The sequence below is a fragment of the Kogia breviceps genome, chromosome 3 (genome assembly GCF_026419965.1).
Source record: "Kogia breviceps isolate mKogBre1 chromosome 3, mKogBre1 haplotype 1, whole genome shotgun sequence".
In the NCBI taxonomy this organism is placed as follows: Eukaryota; Metazoa; Chordata; class Mammalia; order Artiodactyla; family Physeteridae; genus Kogia; species Kogia breviceps.
The window spans coordinates 22,850,954-22,864,795 of record NC_081312.1 but is presented as its reverse complement, the minus strand read 5'-3'; positions in this window follow the sequence as shown (position 1 = coordinate 22,864,795).

Below are 13,842 nucleotides of genomic sequence, written 5' to 3'. Positions count from 1 at the left end.
CATGGAGTTATTGTAGGGAATTAAATAATTTAAAATAAATGTCAAGGACCTTGTACATGGTAAATTCTCAGTGCTTGTAATTCTATAAAAACTGCTGAGCTGGGCAGAATCTCAGAGGTCTTTAGAGTGCCCTTTAACAGAAAATTATTAGCCTCAGCAACTATTCTTTTAATAAAAGAATAAATGAAAATATGATACATACACTGTTCTTTAAATACAGATATTTACTTGGCTCTTGCCCATTGATACTCAGTTAATCTAAGTGCACACACACACACACACATTTAGGTAGCTATGTATTTATATGTGCATTTATGTAGACAACATGTATATTATTGGTCTGTAACTTCCTCTGAACACAATTAAGCATACATTAATGAGTCTCTTCTGAACTCAGAATTGGCCCAGTATGTCCTCATTAAAACTCAAATTTTCTATGATCTAATGTTTTCTACAGCTTTTTATTTATCAGTGTATATTCTTGATCCATTATCTGTTTGGTTTTTAGCACTTAGTATTTAAATCTGGACCCTCACCCTCATCGAAACTTTGGAAAGACCTTCCCCTTCCCATAATCATCTCCAATCCACCAGTTTCCAAATACATTAAACAAGTTTCAAGGTCACTTCCAAGCCCTGCAGTGTTTGTTGGACAGCACCAAAACATCTCTTGCTAAAAGTATATGAAAATCACCCAAGAATAGGAGAGCATCCAATTTATTGCCATATTGATAAACATTGATTTTTACCAATGGTACAGGGTTGAGTAACCTACTGATATTTAGCAAATAATAAAATCTTGTCCTTTATAATAAAGATGATGCTACTGACAGATCTTCACAACATAGATGTTTTAAATTATTTTTCTAGTATAGTAATGGATTATATAAACTATACATATTCTCCTTTTTAACTAAATTCTGCCCTGCCTACTTCCCATGTCCTGCCATCTCCACTCCATTCCTTTCATGACCAAATACACTTATGACAGAGGTAACTTGGGTAACCGGGGTTAAGAGTATAACACATATTCTCCAATAGATAAAACTGGCCCATATTGAGCTCATGATCCTGCCTTTGTTAGGAGCTTATACACATTGAAGAAGCTAACTGGCCTACACTTAACTGACATTAGATTATTGAATAAATTGAATTAGCATGGGCTTCCCTGGTGGCACAGTGGTTGAGAGTCCACCTGCCGATGCAGGAGACACGGGTTCGTGCCCCGGTGTGGGAAGATCCCACATGCCGCGGAGCGGCTGGGCCCGTGAGCCATGGCCACTGAGCCTACGCGTCCGAAGCCTGTGCTCTGCAACGGGAGAGGCCACAGCAGTGAGAGGCCCGAGTACCGCAAAAAAAAAAAAAAAATTGAATTAGCACTAGTATGAATTATAACAGGTAAGTTGGGTCTTAAAACGATTTATATGTCATATATATTTTTAAAATTCCTTTGTTTTCTACCTATTGTTATATAGTTTCCCTTATCTACTTTGCTTATGTTTTTATTCTTTCTTACGATAATTTTTTTAGTGATTATATTTATAATTTAATATTAAGTACTAAAGCTCTATTTCTTGATTCTTTTCAACATTAGGCATCATTTATGCTAGGGAATATTTCCAGCTATGAAATATGACAATATTTTCTTCCACCTCTCCTTTCTTATCCTGTCAGATATTTATATGTGCCATATTTTAATCTTATATTGTCAAGGTTTTTAACATTTACATTCAATTTGTGATTGTAATCCCACTGTTGTTCAAGCTAAGGCTCATATTTAAATTGAGCCTACCTTTTCTGACAATTCTTACAAAGAATTTTTATCATCAAGGAAGTTTCTTTTTTTGGCTTTTGTAATCCAGGAAGGTTCATGAGTCCTTACATGCTTATCATTCTATGGCATTTATACAAAACCAACATCTTGGCTAGGTATAGAATTGTTCCAACGTGTGTGTGTGTGTGTGTGTGTGTGTGTGTGTGTGTGTGTGTGTATTTTATCTCAGAACTCCGTGATGACAATGAGGAAACTCTGAGACTACATCACGCTTTAAGTTAAACTGCTCTTTCTGTTTCTATGTCTACAGGGTTGATCTCCCACCCCTACACCCTGGAAATTTTTGTCTTCCTTTATTTGTGGAGACTTGTTCTGTTTTATCTTTGGATATACTTCCATTTCTAAATGTTTTGTACCTCAGATATACTACTTGATACTTTGATCTCCTCTAGCTTCCATATCTATCAGCTCTCTAATTATATTTTCCTTTGTGACATCCTCAAGCCTAAATATGTCACTGACATGATATTTTTCCATTTTGAAATGCTATTAGTACTATACATTCTATTTTTTGCCGCTGTTTTAAATGTAGTTTCTATTTATGCAATAGTGTATTTTTTCCTTAACCTCCTTCCTGAGCTTTGTCAGTACCTCTTCTAGCTCCTACTATTGTCTTGCTATCTCTTTTAATTACTTTTATCTCAATTTATTTTCAAAATATTTCCTTGTATCTCTAATTCCTTGAGTGTATAAAGAGTATCTGGCTAGAATTTTCTTCTATTTCCTAGGAAGTTTACGGTTTTCTAAAATGTGCCTTCATCTGCCCTTTAATATAAATTAGGTATCTTTCATCTTTTTGGTTTTATAGCATTTGTGCCAAGTTTCTTTTCTGATCCCTTTTGCTTATCACTCATAACAGTATGGGAATGGGCAGTTGTTTGACCTGCATTAACTGGCTTGTCATTTCTGCACTTTTTTCCACCAGATCCGCTCTGTCCTCTGTCGTGGGGAGAACTTTCTGCAGCAGATCACTCAGATAAGTCTATGTGACTTGCAGGGAAGCACCTCATCATGAAGGCCTTTTATTGGATGATTTAGTGTTTCTCTTTGGTCAGCAGTATATGCCCAGCAATCATGTTCATTTTTCTCATGATCCTTCACACCCTTACTCCTTATTGTTCCCACTAAAAAAAAAAAAATTACATGGATCTATCAGAACCCTTACTTACTTTGAGAGGAATCTATACTCTGCTTAAGGCTCAGAGAGATGAATACTGGCTTTCAATATGTTCCTTCTATTTGATCCAAGTCCTACTATACTTGATGGATGATTACAATTCATAGACTGTAACTGGGAATTTTAGTCATTTCCAAGTTTTAATACAAGTAAGATATTATATTTCCAAAGTTAAGTGTATGTGTTCATTGGGTTTCTGGCAAGGGGTAGCGATAGGAATTAGAATAAACATGTCTTTACTACAGCATATTTTGCAGGAAATCCTCTTTCCCTTTTAAACAGTTTGACAGCAGTCTGTTTTAGGGAATTTATTCTCACACATGTCAATCACAAAGCTTTTACTGAATTTAATTCAAAAAATAAGAATAGTATAAGCTACATTGATGTTTACTATCTATATTTTATATATATATATATATATATATATATATATATATATATATATATATATATATATATATATATATATTCCTGGTTGTGAGGATGTTCTAACTGTTTCCAACACTTAAAAAATTAACTTCTTTTGGTATAAAAGTAATGCTGAAATTTTAGAAACATACATATATTGTAAAAAACAGAATTTAAACCACCTATAATTTCACTAGCCTATAACCAGTATATTTGATTCATTATAAGATGGACATTTTCTCACATTGTAACTTTTCTGAAATGGCATTTGCCTTGCAATTGGTGGCATATTATAATTTCATTAGCAGTTTATTTTATATCTTACTGGTATATGAAATAATGCTGAATACTATTGCTGATGCCATCTTGGATTTGATGAAATTTATTTTCTTCCAGTTATATGTATTATTTCAAATCAAAATTGGGATCATATTTATGCGTTTTTGTGGCCAACTTTAAATGAAATGAAACAATTTGAGCTCTTTGTAGGATCAAATAAAGCAGTACCACAGTATCATAATCCTTTAAAAATATTACATAATTTCATAACTGGGTGATCTAAACACCTACATAATTTAAAGTAAAGAGAAGAATGGCATCTGTTTCAAAATCCAAAGGTCACTTAACTTCTCTAAGTCTCAGTTTTACTTATCTATAAAATGAACCTACTAATAATACCTACCACCTAGAGAAGCCCGTGCTTCTTCAAGGAAGTGTTTACTTCAATGGGGCACATGTTAAATACTCAATAAATGTGAATCATCTGCATTTGTGTTACTAGTATCATTAGAGATAATCCTTCAGGAAATGGCACCTTTGCACTTAGCCTCAATAGAATGATTCCATTCTATTAACTTGACTTGCTTACTTCATGCCAGATACTAACCAGGCACTGGAAAAGATAACCCCAACTCTTATACAGGACCCTCTATGGACCAGTTTACTTTCAGAATCTCATTCATTTCTTTTGGTTAAATAGACCAATTTCCTCTGAGCGTTCACTGCTCTCCACTGACCGCAGGCCAAATCTGTTTCATGCACGTTATACTCACATATAATACTTGCCATTCTCCTCACACACTCTTTGTGCCCTATTTCTACAACTCGCGTACAATTCCTTCTTCATCTGTAGTGCTCTTCCACTCTTTCCTATCTCCAGAGGCCCAAATCTCTCCTAACCCAAAGAATCTTTAGAATCAAGGAAGAGCTTCCTTATCATTTGATTTCTGTTCAAATGAAAAAAAAGGAACAAGAACTAGAAAACAAACTAGTTCACCCAAGATATTGGGCAATGCCATTCGCGTGCAACTCTGCTTGCATCCTCCCCGAATCCAGCCACTCTGATGTCATTGCTACTTCTTCCATACTCCCTAGAGCATTATTTGTAATATTTCTTATCATATTCTGCATCATAGTATTTGTGTGCATGTCCTCTTTGGCCTAGATTGTGAGGTCCTTGAGGGTAGAAATGGTATGTTATTCATCCTTGTCCCTATAGCATCTGGCACACAGCACATGCTTAAATAAGTGGCTTTTGAATTGCATTACTTCAGTCACCTGACTCATAAGACCATTATCAGGGTTACTTATCCCTTGAAGTAAATCATTCCATACACTTATTTGAAAAAACAATTAACATCTGACGTTTTCATATATATGTGTGTGTGTGTATGAATAATATGTTTTCTAAGACTTTCAACAAAAATAGTTATCTCTTTGTGCTCTTTTCCAGTTCTCATCCTCAGAGGCAACCCCTTGCAACTCCTTTAGCTGTTCTTCTCTTCTTCCTGTTTCCAAAGCATGTATACAGGGCTCTTGTCTATCTTTCCCATGTTATTAAGCGGAAGATGAACACTGATCTTTTTACATGTCTTCCCTTTCCCCCACACATATTTTGCCCCTCTCCAAAATTCCAATATAGTTCACCTTAATTGCTCCTCGGGCTCTCTACCCTCTTGTTCCAATCTGGACTGTCATTCTTGACAGTTTCACAGCTGCCATCCTGGGGAATCTCACTTGATCACTACGTTGACTATTCCTTTTAGTCCTCTCTTGTGTTGGTTTCCATGTTTCCAGGATCTCAACTATTTGTATTTTGGGTTTGTTCTTTCCCTTGGTGCATCATATCTTCAGCAGATTTCCAAGAAACTCCTTATAAAAAATAATACTGACTTTGGGGAGGAAAGTGATTACAAGTTTGACTTAGAATAGAATCCTAGGTTAGATATGACTATCCCTTAGAAGTTTGAAGGCATCACCTGCCTTAAGAGGTTCTGATAGATTATGTGAGGGGTGAAAGATTGCTTGCCTGTGGACTGTAAGACACAAAGTCAGGTAAGATAACCGGAGAGATAACACTATAGGGGAGTGGTGAGGGGACAGGGCTGAACTAAAAGCCAGGCAGATTTTCCATAGCATCATTGATTCAAAGATGAAAGAACATGGTAGGAAAGCCTGCTGAGAGCAAAGGGATTGGAAGTAGAGACTGTTACATGAAGCCAGAAAAAATGTCCTGGGGCAAAAAAAAATACAAACTATTTCCAGCCACTTTCGACTTAGTGCCAGCAGCAGGCTGAGAGGGAACCTCTTCAGGGGCTGACCCAAATCTTGACACCTGGACCCTCTCCCACGCCAATTTCATTTTCTTAGATGAGATTAGCTCAACTCTCGTGAATTCATATATGACCCTGAAACATAAAATGCAATCGCACCAGGGAGCAAAGCTACTCATGTTTCCTTACAGTTGAGGATCTTTCCAGTCCAGCAACTAAGGCCAAGAACAAAATGGCTCAAGTGCCGTTTCAAATCATCCTGCTGAAGAGGGCCCTTTAGTTCTATATCATTAGGCAGCTGCTGACTCTGAAATGGGAAGGTTAGGGATGTTGGCCAGGCCAGCAGGAACCTCACGGGCTACTGAGAAGCCTGAACAGCAACCAAATGCAGAATTCTATGAGGATACAAAATTCCATTTGAATCAATACCAATAAATGATGCACAGTGATACCTATCTTCCATTCTGTACTTGCCCTATGCCGCTGGAAATCTCTTCGGCCTTGGTATTAATGCACTACTTGGTCTTTTGTGGTAGTTGTGAACCTTCAGGATCATTCCCTAAATGGTCTCTTAATGTGCCTTTTCCGTTCATGGTGCAACGAAGTTTTCTACTCATAGGTACCAGATAATATTAACAGGTGGAGCCCATCGCCGATTGCTTCTAAGTAAAGTATGCTTAGATCTCTTGCCTCTTCCAAAACAGATGGGGTACATATCTGCTCCAAGAAAGGGAAACTCCTGTCACATGCAAATCCCTCACTTAAAGCTTTTTGCTTAGGAATAATACTTATCTGAGCTTTGGATATTTATGATGCTAAAAAAGCACTGGAGAAAGAAATCTCAAATAAGGTAAAGGAAAATCTGGAGGAGGGTTATAAAAGGGATGAGAACACTCTCCTGCCACCCAGCTCCCCCATTGCTGAAGAGCTTACAGGGTTTTCCTACAGGCCTTGATTCACAAAGTGTGGTCCACTTGACAGCATGATCAGATCACCAGGGATCTTACTAGAAATTCAGGATCTCAAGCCCCATCCCTCCTCAAACAAAATCTTCATGTTAACAAGATCCCTAGGTGATTTGTATAAATATTAAAACTTGAGAAGCACTGCATTGCATCATAAGAGGAGGCATAGGTTGTCAATAAGTTTCATTACTGGTGTTGCTTTTGATCATTGGGATGAGGCGGTATCTGCTAGGTTTTTCCACTATAAAGTTATTTATATTCCCTTTGTAATTAATAAGCATTTTATACTGAGATACTTTGAAACTACACAAACATCCTATTTCTCTTCATATTTCGCCCCTTAACTTTAACATCCATTGATGATACTTGACTGCAACAAATATTACTATGGTATTAACCAAATGGTGACTTTTAAACTTTTATTCTTGAACAGTTTTAGAATACACATATACCCCACACCTAGTTTCCCTATTCCTAACAGCTTACAGTAATATATTTGTTGTAATTAATGAGCCAGTATTGATCCATTGTTATCAACTAAAGTGCATAGTTTATTCATATTTTCTCAGTTCTACCTACCATCCTTTCTTATTCCAGAATCCCATCTAGGATGCCAGATTACGTTTAGTTACCATGTCTCCTTAGGCTCCCCTTGCTTTGACAGTTTCTCAGACATTTATTTCCACTATGACTTCCTAATTTATTAATTGGAATTCAACTTAAAGAACTGTCCTTTCTCCACCACTTATTTAATTGTTTATGTTTGTATGGGCTCATGGATATTTATTTTAGTCTACATATTTTAAGCCATTGCCATTATTATCTTTCTTCACACAAACTGTCTCAAATGTGTTTGGAATTCCTTCAGGTTGACTCCTTGAGATGAAACCATCCATTTTTGAGCACTTCTTACTTTCTGGCATCATAAATGTTTCAGGTTCATCATGTACTTTCCTGACCCCAGCCCTAAGTCAGACATTGCTCTGAGGACTACGGATCCTCTAATTCGTGAGTGGTGTTAGAAACCAAGATCTGGGGGGTAGGTGTTCTTTTTGCTACTGGGGTGTCATTACTTCTAGGCTCTCGCAGTGGCACAGGTAGAAAATATATGAATGTATTCCAAACCATACATACATATATACCTATATCTATTTCTATGTAGATTAAAAATCTTGAGTTTACACTCAAATATAACTGAGTTTATAATCAGATATCTCTGATTCCACTCCAATAGCACAGGGTTCTCTTTAGCCTTCCCTTTTTACTTATTTGCAAGTTCTTTCTCGGCCAAAAAACTTGGATTTCATTATCATATCATTGTATTCACTTACTTATTCAATCCTAGAATACAAATAAAGAAGTTGCAGAATTGCTAATCCATATCTCTGTAAGCAACAAATTTACTAACTAAAGCACAAGAATTGTATGTAGCTCTTTTTAATTTTCAGCCTTGCAGTATCCAGTTGAAATAGTGCTTTCCACGGTTACTTAGCTTTTTTCTTCCCCATCCTCTTTATTGTGGTTACGCAGTTCATTTGTAATGCAGGTAGATTCACTTATTGCTTATATTCCTTCTTGAGTTCTAGGGTATGGGAGTGTTTTGACTATTGAAGATTCCCACCTTCAACAAATTGCTAAAATTAGAGCAAGTAATATTCCTGCATTCCTTGATATTGTAGAGTATTTGACAGGGAGTGAGGAATATTTAAACCTCTTTGATCAGCATATGAGTATTAACATTTTAAAATTCCTATCTCAATACAATCCAAAGAAACAAGTATGATCTACTCCAGAAAAGAAAGGCATTCCTAATTTAGGCTTCCTCGAAAACAACGGTGTGCCTTCTCTCAGTAATTTAATGGAATTTCTAATCTGAATTTGTTCATCCAAATAAAACTTGGGGCTGAAGAGAGGAGCAAGTGACAAGTCAATAAGCCATCAATGAGAAAACATATTAGACACATTGAAATAAGACCGCAGAGTCAAAAGGAGTGTTAGAAAGTTCACAAGGCACTTATTCTCGATGGCAGCCAAGGCATAAATAAGTAAAAAATTAATAATTTATAAGAGTACAATATACATCCTTTGGTCTGGATATCTAAAAGTCACTGTAACAGTCTGCATTTTTTTAGTGGACTCAAGGCAGAGTTGCAGGGTCCTAAGCCCTATCAAAATATTAATAGAGTTATCTCCCTTTCCCCTCAAAGGAGTTTGAAAACTTTCCTGAATTTGGGGCCCAAAAGATAATAAGCCAAGCCTGAATATTACCCTTTTGAGTCTTTTCCAATGTCTCTTTGGATAAGAGGCACTCTGGGGAGGGCCTCTTTTCTGTGTTCTTTCCTACTTGTCTCTAAATCCTAATCAATCTCTCCCCTACAGGTAAAAATTACGGTACATGATCTCTCTCACGTTCCTTACCCCAGTGTACTCAATGGTTAATACCTTCCCAAAATTTTAGTGGCTTAACACAAGATATTTTTTATCTCACTCACATAGTCCTCAATGGTTGTGTAGCTCCATTAGGTGGCTTTTCTTTGAGTGATGACTCAGTTGCTTTCCATCTCATGCATCACCTCTCTCTGTCCTTGGCGACTTCTCTACTCAGGGACTAAAGGGGAAAAGCGAACGGCATATTACAGAAGAGGGATTCATGGACCAGATCCAGCAGTGGTACACATCACTTCTGCCCATATTCCACTGACAGAACCCAGTCACACAGGAATGCCCAACTGCAGAGAGTATGGGAAACAAGTGCAGCTGAGTGCCCACAGGAGAGGAACAATGATTTGATGAACAGCCAGACTGTTTCTATTGTAGGTAGTAGACGCCCATCGAATAGATTGCTATTTTTGCTTAAACTCATTTGATTTACTATTTTATCACTTACAACCAAAGGTACAGACTAAGACTGGTCTTAGGTATAGTAATATAAGTTTGGACAAGGATAAGTCCTAAACTTCCCACGTGATCACTCAGGTAATTGCAGTATAGATTTCATTATTCATTTTTGTTGTAAAAGAATAAGAAAAAAGACTCAGAATATAAAGTAAGACATGAAAGAGGTGGTAAACGTACTTTTAAAAAGGTCACAACGGGGACGGCTTAAAGATGGCGGAAGAGTAAGACGCGGAGATCTCCTTCCTCCTCACAGAGACATCAGAAATACATCTACACGTGGAGCTTCTCCTGTAGAGCACCCACCGAACGCTGGCAGAGGACCTCGGACCTCCAAAAAGGCAAGAAACTCCCCACATATCTGGGTAGGGCAAAAGAAAAAAGAATAAACAGGGACAAAAGAATAGGGACGGGACCTACGCCAGTGGGAGGGAGCCGAGAAGGAGGAAAGACTCCCACACACTAGAGGCCCCTTCGCGGGCGGAGACTGCGGGCGCCGGAGGGGGAAGCTCCGGAGCCGCGGAGGACAGCTCAGCCACAGGGGTGCGGAGGGCAAAGCGGAGAGATTCCCGCAGAGGATCGGTGCCGACCGGCGCTCACCAGCCCGAGAGGCTTGTCTGCTCGCCTGCCGGGGCGGGCGGGGCCGGGAGCTGAGGCTCGGGCTTCAGTCGGATCCCGGGGAAAGGGCTGGAGTTGGCAGAGTGAAGACAGCTTGAAGGGGGCTAGCGCGCCACGGCTGGCCGGGAGGGAGTTCGGGAGAAGTCTGGAGCTGCCGAAGAGGCAAGAGACCTTTTCCTCCCTCTTTGCTGCCTGGGCGCGAGGAGAGGGGATTAAGTGCGCCGCTTGAAGGAGCTCCAGAAGCGGGCGCGGAGCTGCCGAAGAGACAAGAGACTTTTTCTTGCCTCTTTGCTTCCTCGGGTGTGAGGTGAGGGGATTAAGAGCACCGCGTAGAGGAGCTCCAGAAACGGGCGCGAGCCGCGGCTGTCGGCACGGAGAGTAGAGACGGGTGTCGGACGCTAAGGTTGCTGCTGCCACCACCAAGAGGCCTGTGTGTGAGCACAGGTCACTCTCCACACCGGCCCTCCCGGGAGCCCGTGCAGTCCGCCACTGCCGGGGTCCCGGGATCCAGGGACAGCTTCCCCGGGAGAACGCACGGCGCGCCTTGGGCCTGTGCAGCGTCACGTCGGCCTCTGACGTCGCGGACTCGCCCCGCCCCCGTGCCACTCCCTCCCCCCAGCCTGAGTGAGCTGGAGCCCCCGAATCAACTGCTCCTTTAACATCGTCCTGTCTGAGCGAAGGGCAGTCGCCCTCGGACAACCTACACGCAGAGGCGGGACCAAGTCCAAAGCTGAACCCCAGGAGCTGTGCGAACAGAGAGGAGAGGGGGAGATCTCTCCCAACAGCCTCAGAAGCGGCGGATTAAAGCTCCACAATCAACTTGAAGTGCCCTGCATCTGTTGAAAACCTGAATAGACAACGAATCATCCCAAGTTGAGGAGGTGGACTTTGGGAGCAAGATATACTATTATTTTCCCCCTTTTTTTTCTTTTTGTGGGTGTGTATGTGTGTGCTGCTGTGTGAGATTTTATCTGTATAGCTTTGCTTGCACCATTTGTCCTAGGGTTAGACCGACCCATTTTTCTGTTTTTTGTTTGTTTGTTTGTTTGTTTTTTGTTTTGTTTTTTGTTTTTTAAAAGGAAATTTTTCTTCGTAATAATTATTTTTTATTTTAATAACTATACTTTATACTACTCTGTCTTCTCCCTTTCTTTCTTCCTTTCTTCCCTCCTTCCCTCCTTTCTTCCTTCCTTCCCCCTTCTTTCCTCCCTTCCTCTCTTCCTTCCTCCCTTTCTTCCTCTGCACCTTCCATCCTTGCTTTCTTGCTTCCTTCCTTCATTTCTTCCTTCCTTTCTTCCTTCCTTCCCTCCCTCCCTCCTTCCTTCCTTTTCTTTCCTCTCTATTTATTCTACCTTTTATTTTGAGCCGTGTGGATTAAAGGTTCTTGGCGCCCCAGCCAGGCACCAGGGCGGTGTCCCTGAGGTGGGAGAACCAACCTCAAGACACTAGTCCACAAGAGACCTCCGAGCTCCACGTAATATCAGACGGCGAAAATCTCCCAGAGACCTCCATCTCAACACCAAGACCCAGTTTCACTCAAGGACCAGCAAAGAACAGTGCTGGACACCCTATCCCCAACAAAGAGCAAGACAGGTCTACAGCCCCATCCATTAGCAGAGAGACTGCCTAAAATCATAATAAGGTTACCAACATCCCCAAACACACCACCAGACGAGGACCTGCCCACCAGAAGGACAAGATCCAGCCTCATCCACCAGAACAGAGGCACTAGTCCCCCCAACCAGGGAATCTACTCAACCCACTGAACCAACCTTAGCCACTGGGGACAGCCACCAAAAACAACAGGAACTACGAACCTGCAGCGTGCAAAAAGGAGACCTCAAACACAGTAAGATAAGCGAAATGAGAAGACAGAAAAACACACAACAGATGAAGGAGCAAGATAAAAACACACCAGACCTAACAGATGAAGAGGTAATAGCCAATCTACCTGAAAGAGAATTTAGAATAATGATGGTGAAGATGATGCAAAATCTTGGAAATAGAATAGACAATTTGCAAGAAACAGTTAACAGGGACCTAGAAGAAATAAAGAGGAAGCAAGCAACGATGAGCAACACAATAAATGAAATTAAAAATACTCTAGATGGGATCAATAGCAGAATAACTGAGGCAGAAGGACGGATAAGTGACCTGGAAGATAAAATAGTGGAAATAACTACTGCAGAGCAGAAGAAAGAAAAAAGAATGAAAAGAACTGAGGACAGTCTCAGAGACCTCTGGGACAACATTAAACGCACCAACATTCGAATTATAGGGGTCCCAGAAGAAGAAGAGAAAAAGAAAGGGACTGAGAAAATATTTGAAGAGATTATAGTTGAAAACTTCCCTAATATAGGAAAGGAAATAATCAATCAAGTCCAGGAAGCACAGAGAGTTCCATACAGGATAAACCCAAAGAGAAACATGCCACGACACATAATAATCAAACTGTCAAAAATTAAATACAAAGAAAACATATTAAAAGCAGCAAGGGAAAAACAACAAATAACACACAAGGGAATCCCCATAAGATTAACATCTGATCTTTCAGCAGAAACTCTACAAGCCAGAAGGGAGTGGCAGGACATATTTAAAGTGATGAAGGAAAAAAACCTACAACCAAGATTACTCTACCCAGCAAGGATCTCATTCAGATTTGATGGAGAAATTAAAACCTTTACAGACAAGCAAAAACTGAGAGAGTTCAGCACCACCAAACCAGCTCTACAACAAATCCTAAAGGAACTTCTCTAGGCAAGAAACACAAGAGAAGGAAAAGACCTACAAGAACAACCCGAAACAAGTAAATGGTAATAGGAACATACATATCGATAATTACCTTAAATGTAAATGGATTAAATGCTCCCACCAAAAGACACAGACTGGCTGAATGGATCCAAAAACAAGACCCATATATATGCTGTCTACAAGAGACCCACTTCAGACCTAGGGACACATACAGACTGAAAGTAAGGGGATGGAAAAAGATATTCCATGCAAATGGAAATCAGAAGAAAGCTGGAGTAGCAATTCTCATATCAGACAAAATAGACTTTAAAATAAAGACTATTACAAGAGACAAAGAAGGACACTACATAATGATCAAGGGATCGATCCATGAAGAAGATATAACAATTGTAAATATTTATGCACCCAACATAGGAGCACCTCAATACATAAGGCAAATACTAACAGCCTTAAAAGGGGAAATCGACAGCAACACAATTATAATGGGGGACTTTAACACCCCACTTTCACCAATGGACAGATCATCCAAAATGAAAATAAATAAGGAAACACAAGCTTTAAATGATACATTACACAAGATGGACTTAATTGATATTTATAGGACATTCCATCCAAAAACAACAGAATACACATTTTTCTCAAG